This window comes from Panthera onca, chromosome B1, assembly GCF_046562875.1.
Source record: "Panthera onca isolate mPanOnc1 chromosome B1, mPanOnc1 haplotype 2, whole genome shotgun sequence".
NCBI lineage: Eukaryota > Metazoa > Chordata > Mammalia > Carnivora > Felidae > Panthera > Panthera onca.
In genome coordinates, this window is record NC_138342.1 from 29,584,054 (window position 1) to 29,591,192 (window position 7,139).

Genomic DNA, 7,139 nt, shown 5'->3' on the forward strand with positions numbered 1-7,139 from the left:
AGAGCGAAGTCAGAGTGATAACCTATACGTGCAGGAACAGCGTTTACATATATGATAGGAAATCAATGGAAAGCTGTACATGCAGATATATTTAAATGTTGAGGTTTAGTGGTTAGAGATTTTTCTGGTAAAAATTATACTGCTCTTAGAGCTAAAAGATGAATACATCTATTGAAAAGACAGAAGGAGTGGGCAGATTCTGTGAGTGGAGGTAGGTAAAGGCTTAAAATATCCTCTGTGGAAAGTTATGAAATTTTAGTTAGAGATAGATACAGAATAATTATACAACACAGTTAAGGTAAGACACCATGAACATAGAGGATACTAGTCTGTACAACTGGTTGACTTCCTTCACTGACTCTAAGACCCATAGACACATTCGTTCAAAACTGGAGTTCGATCAAATAAGAATACAAATGAACAAAGAACAAGAAAATTAAAAATATTGTAATAAAATAAGGTTAAATAAAGCAAGAACTCAATATAAACCTTTCCTAATTTTAAAGCATATTTACGGCAACAAGATTTTTTAGTGATAATTACTGCACAGAGATGTTACAATGATTAAATGACATAAATGTGTAATATCTAGCATACTACTAGAAAGCCACAGCACTCACAAGCAGAGTAATGGTCTCTTTCCTTTTTTTAGCATTGCATAGAAAATAATGAATGATGGATCTATATTCTTGAAATGATAGAAAGTTAAAAAAAGAAACAGAATTACCTACAGAACAAATTTTGAACCCCAACCATTGTTCTAAAATCATATTATACAACATTCCTTTAAATGCATTACAAAACATGAACAGTTGGTGTAGAAAGGAAGATTCTCCGCCACTAAAGTAAATATAGGGATGAAAAGAAAACTAGTTGTGGATCATGAGAGCCAAAAGTTTTATTAGCATTTTATAATGTAAAGTTGCTTGAGTTTTGTAATGAGGCTTTGGAGAATACTAGAAGATAAAAAGTCTCTTAGGGTTTTCAGTAAAATGGGGTTTTTCTATGCTTGGGTACAAATATGAGGCTTCTACCGACGAGAAAGGGGGAGAAAAGCATCTGGGACTGAATTTCCCCCCACGGAAATAATAGAACATTTGACTCCATAATAGAATGGAATTTCAGTAACAGATCCCTGCTAGTTACTGTACTGAAACATAAACTTACAAATTTTACATAACTAGGATACAAAGCACAAACTTATAAATTTTACATCACTAGGATACTGTTTTAACATGCTTGAGCTGCTCTCCTATACTAATTTTACTGTCAATATTTTCCAGTTATCTTTGTAGTGCTACCAAATGTTAAACCGGTTTTTTCATTATACAGAGACTCAACATATGCTACCCGGTATGTTGGAAGTCTGTAAGGCCCTAAAGACACTGAAAAGCTATCTTATCTGTGAAAGTCCATGGAGAGGCTTGATACCTTTTTGGCACACAACCAGAATAAACTGTTAACTTGGCCATTTCTTCTAATGTAGCATATCCCATGATGCTCACTAACATGGCTACATTATTTTGATGATAGATATGACTTTAATCCATTCATAAAAGTCAAGGTGGACTCAGTATGCTAGTGTCAGAAGTTTAAAAGCCTATTCTACTCATCAAACAAATCTGGACATTATTTCTAAAATACAAGGCAAAATCACAGCAAAATAAAATGTACCAGTATAATTATATTATCCTATTTGTGTCATTTATTGACAGTATTTCATTCAAATTGATTTTGTCTGCCTATCTACTAAATTCTGGTATTTTACCTACTTTGGTTATTAAAGGCAAACAAACATCAGACAGATATAGTTTGGCTCAATTTACATTGATTAGTAGAATTCAAGACTACAAACCCTATTGTCTTACATCACATATATACATAAATTCCACATCCCATTTTACTAACAATTTTGATTGCAAAATGGTGGGAAAGGTGCATTAGAAATTCTAGAATGTATGTGATAGTGTGTTACAGTCCAAAAACTATTTGGAGGTTGTACCACCCATCTCAGTCTTACTGCCATTTGCTTATGATAATGTTCTCAACAAGATTACTCTGGGGAAGACTTTTATTTTTCCACCAGAGAAGAATTGTATTCGATAAGTTCCTTTTCTCTAAAGTATTGAAGAATAGGTAAAAGAAGCTATAGTTCAGGCCACATCTCTCTTTGGGTTATTTAAATCTCTTCCTTATTATTGAATCCAGGTCTTCTACTAGATGCCATATATCCACAGCATAGCCAGAGAGGTCTAGCCAATTCTTCAGTGCTTTCCATTCATCTATTCAAAATGCTTCAGGGGAGTCTTAGCTCTATGATTATGTCTCTTAACTAACAGTGACAAAAGAAATCTGTTACTTGTTTTTAAACTTTCCTTCTATATCATTGGGATGCTCTTATTTTTATTCAAATAGTAACAGAATTGGAATCCGGCTGGTCGTATTTTCACCGGCCGGATTCCAATTCTGTTACTATTTGAGTAAAAACAGAGAAACTTAATTTTTTTTAGGTAGCATTTTTTAAAATATTGTATCTCTCTCCCCAGTAGAATATAAGTTCCCAAATAGCACAAATTCATTTTATTGACATTTAGGGAAATCATGTAACCTAGGAAGATTCCCAAAAAGAATTAAAAGTTTATGAAAATAAATAAAAAGAATAGAATACATTTTTCTTTTAAAAATAAACTTGCAGGTATACCTACAAACACTTTTGTAATATTCAAATTTAAAGCCTCCAAAAAATAAAGATTAAATTCATTTTTAGAGTGTTTTATAGATAGAAATTACAAATCATTCTAAGTGATATCAACATTTTTTTTTCATTAATATTATGAAACAAAATGGCATGCTTGAAACTCTCAGCTAGATCCCATAGTTAATTTTAAGAGGAACATATTCATTTCCATGAAACATTTTTTTTGCATAAAGTTTCTTGTTTTTCTAATATTTTATGTAATTCTAAAGATTAAACTAATCATATAATTATCTGATATTTGATCGCTTCTCGGCCTTTTGGCTAAGATCAAGTGTAGTATCTGATATTTGAAAAACTTCCAAACTGGTAACTTCCTCTGTAATGGTAAATGATTAAACCTGGATAACATATTGGACTATTAATCATTGTACTTTACTTTTTAACTCTTGTTTGTACATGACTCTTCTTGTTGTACTATCATTTTCAACTGTAGTTATATGTTGAACTCCCCAGGCAGCTTTTTAAAAGATACTGATTTTTAGTCTACATGCCAGAGCTATTAAAAATGATTCATGGGTTGGTACTTGGGTATCAGCAATTTTAAGTTCCAGATGATTGTAATATATGACCAGGTCTGGGAACCACAATTTTGGTCAGAAGTATCCACATTTCTTAGGGGAAATTTAGGCTTGTTATAAAAGATCTGCAAGAACACAATGGAGAAAATAAAACCAATAACAAAACCTTTTGATTTCTAATAAGCTGGCTGGGCTAAGAGAAGAAATGTCTCAAAGTAACCAAAACAGAAGACTCTCAGGAATCAAGGGAACAGTTTAAATTACAACAATTTGGATGGCATAAGAGGAAGATGAGATTATTCATCTCTCTGGAGACTCACCCAGGCTGAAAAGTTGGAGAAGAGAGAGGAATGACTTTGAAGCAGATCTGAGAAGTCTGAGATGAGGGGATTACACCTGCCAATGGAAAAAGAGAATCAGCTTCTAAAATTTGCCCAGAATTATGCAAGCCAATAAAACACCTGTAACTGTTTAAGTGCGTGGTTTCTGTTGGCAGAGCTGGAGATCCTTCTCTTGGCTGACCTCACCTACTGGTTGATCTTTGCTGAAGGTCCCTTCTAAGGCTACCTACATGTTGTATGTGGGTGAACAAGAAGCACTGATGTCATTTCACGCAATAAGACTTTGCTGTGATCCATTTGTAGTATCCCAAGTTAAACTGCTACCTTGCAAAGCTCCAGGAAATGCATAATAGCTAATAGCACTAAACAGAAAGTGGCATTCTCAATGCTAGAAACTTACTGCTTATTAGAAAGGGAACATGCAAAGCACATGAACCTAAGTGGTAAAATGGCAAATCTATTAATGTCACATAACCATTCACAAATTGATCCTATTTTATCAATCATGTGATTCCACCCTACATCGTATAACATAGCCCCTGTCATGGCAAGATTTCACCTATTTTTGAAAGACTTAAAGAATGAAAAAGATTAGGTAAGTGTATTTTACATAATCAATATTTAAATTAATTGATCCTTTAAGTTCTTGGGTAGAACAAAAAGGAAGAGAAAGCTACCCCTTTTTCTTTCCTCCTTCCCTCCTTCTTCCTTCCTTTCTTCTATCTATGCTTCTCTTCCTTCTTTCCCACCTTTCATACCTTTCTATTTTCTTTAATGATTTTATATTATGATTTAATAATGAGTTGAGTCTAGATATCAGGTTCTAAGATGTTATTCCATTAAAGAGACACTATATGAGGTTCATTGTTTCTCCACATTTTATTTAGTTATTTTTTTAAGTTTGCTTATTTTGAGAGAGAGAAAAGTGTGAGTGAGGGAGGGCCAGGGAGAGAGGGAGAGAGAGAGAGAGAGAGAGAGAGAAAGAGAGAGAGAGAGAATCCCAAGCAGGTGCCACACTGTCAGTGCAGAGCCCGACGTGGGGCTTGAACCCACAAACTGTGAGATCATTCTCTGAGCTGAAGCTGGATGCTTAACCAACTGAGCCACCCAGCGCCCCCCCGTCTCTCCATATTTTAAAGTCTTTAAAAGCAATGCATATTGTAAATTCTTATTTATACAGCAAAACAATTATAGTAGCCATGTTGTCTCAATGTCACAATTTTTAACACATCATATTACAAAGGATCTATAAAAATTCACAAATAGATGCTTCTAATTATAGAAAGAGGTATGCAAATATCAGAAATAAAGCTGTCTTAGTCTCCTGAGATTCACCATTTACTCAGGCATTTAACTCTCTGGAAAAAGCTTAGAATTTTATGGCCTGAAAGATCAATTTCAGATCATTCTTTCCTGATGAAAAATTTCAATTATGCAAGCCCTTTGGGGTCTATAAAAACTTTTCCCTTGAGTCTTACTTCTCTCTGGCTCTATTTCCATCCTTTTATCCCAGCAGATGACAGGTTATTGCTAAAATAGATTATTTCTATAAAGATCATAATAAGCTCTTCAATTTACAATGCAGTTACAAATTTTCCCTTCCATCTTGAGGTGGTAGAAAAGTTTCAAACAATTTACGTAGACATTTATTTACTAGCTACTTAAAAATCAAAATTATATATTGAGACTATATATATATTCAGATCCATGTACTCCGTAAAAGGCCTCCAAGTTTCCAGTTCAACAGGGATAACTGTCACTTAATACGCAGTATATAATTTAGAAATCCATTCTTTACCTGTAAATAGCAAAAGGGCTCTATTTTTTAAATGACTTCTATTTACAGTTAATCCATCAAATAATATACACCATTTTTTCTTAACCTGAAACTTGTACTCATATGTATAAGGCAATTTCCTTGGTGCCACAACTCATACAGTATAGAAATAACTTCATTGCTAGGCTGTCAATTTCTTTATTCATAGAGTGGGAAAACAAATGATATACACCTTTGTACTTGATTCTAAGATAAACGTATTTTTTTTCACATATTAAACTTCCTAAAATCAACATTTACCTTACGGTCAATAGAAGAAAGAATTTTACCAGCTGTCCAGATATTACGTAGCTTCATCTGTTGCAAGTGTTCAAATTTAACTTAGAATAAGCTGATATTTCTATTCAAAGAGGCTTTTCACACTACTTGTCCTTCCTTCCCAAAGCAGAAACTAGAACTCATTCGCCTAATAATCCTTGTAGCCAGAGTGCTGGCATGTAACCCAGGTTCGCTCAGTGAGGATATCCATGCTTTACAATTTAGAAGTTGAGCAACACGAAGAAGCACATTACATGAAGAAGCAGGTATGCACAGTATTGATCATTTAACATATGGGAGGATTAACTATCTGCCTCTTCAACAGTAGCAGGAGCAGAGTTTGTGTTCAGTCGCTGGCGTCAGTGATGTATCTGTCAGCTCCCTCAATTCACTGATGCCAGTCTGGGGGCCAAGGAAATTTCATCAAATCCATTCAGATTCTTTAGCTCTCATAACTGCCTAGCACCCAAACCTATTTGATCAATTCCCTTTCCGCCTAATAGGAAGGAACCAGGACCCTTGAATATTGGACTTCTCATTAGATTGTCAACTCGTGTAGGTTATTTTTTTGAGCCACAAGTAAGTAAATATGAATCTCTGACTGTCTTAGAAATTACTATACCATGTAAAAAGCTACTGGACACTCAAAAGATTGCATGTCATATGGCATGCCAGGCAATAAATGGCAATAAAATTGCCAAATAACTCAGATTACTCAAAGAATTTCCTAAGGTAGACAGGTAGCTTTTATGAACAATGTATAAGTTAAGAAATATCACTCAAATGCTGAATGTCTCTGGGTCATAATCTTCTGGCTTCTCTGCAAAAGAATTTGTTAAACAGCTAAGAAGACTTAACTAGTGAAAAACTTTAAAAATAATTTCAAGCAAATACTTTATAACCAAAAAATATTTTAACCAAATACTATTAACTGAATTTCAAAGCATAACCTAATATTCTTTAATCTGCCTTGAATTTTCCCAAGGGTAAACCATAATTACGAAGATGAAAAAGAAATCAGGATATCCTTTAAAATTTGAATATGTACAAGATATAAATAAGAAGATTATTTATAGTTTTATGGTCTACAAATGACAGAGCTGTAAGACACAGAGTGCCCTTGATGGACATTGAAAAAGAAAAGACACAATTTACCAATATTGGAAATGAAATGACATGAAGTGAAAGAGGGATTCACTCTTGATCACATGGAGTAAAAAGATAATAAAGAACACACAGCTCTATGCCCACAAATTGGAAAGCTCCTATGGAATGCACCAATTCCTTGAAAGCCACAAATTACCAAAACTCATGGAAAGATAATCATCTGACTGTGCCATATCTAAAAAGAAACTAAATTATTAATAATACATTCCAAGATTATTTCTTTTTCTAAAATGAAAGACAGATATCAAGAAGTTTGTATA

At 33.8% G+C, this 7,139-nt stretch overlaps 1 pseudogene; it reads left to right on the forward strand.

Moving 5' to 3' along the window:
• The first annotated feature begins 2,999 nt into the window (after positions 1-2,999).
• LOC145715468 (U2 spliceosomal RNA) lies at positions 3,000-3,162 on the forward strand (annotated as a pseudogene).
• The last annotated feature ends 3,977 nt before the right edge of the window (positions 3,163-7,139 follow it).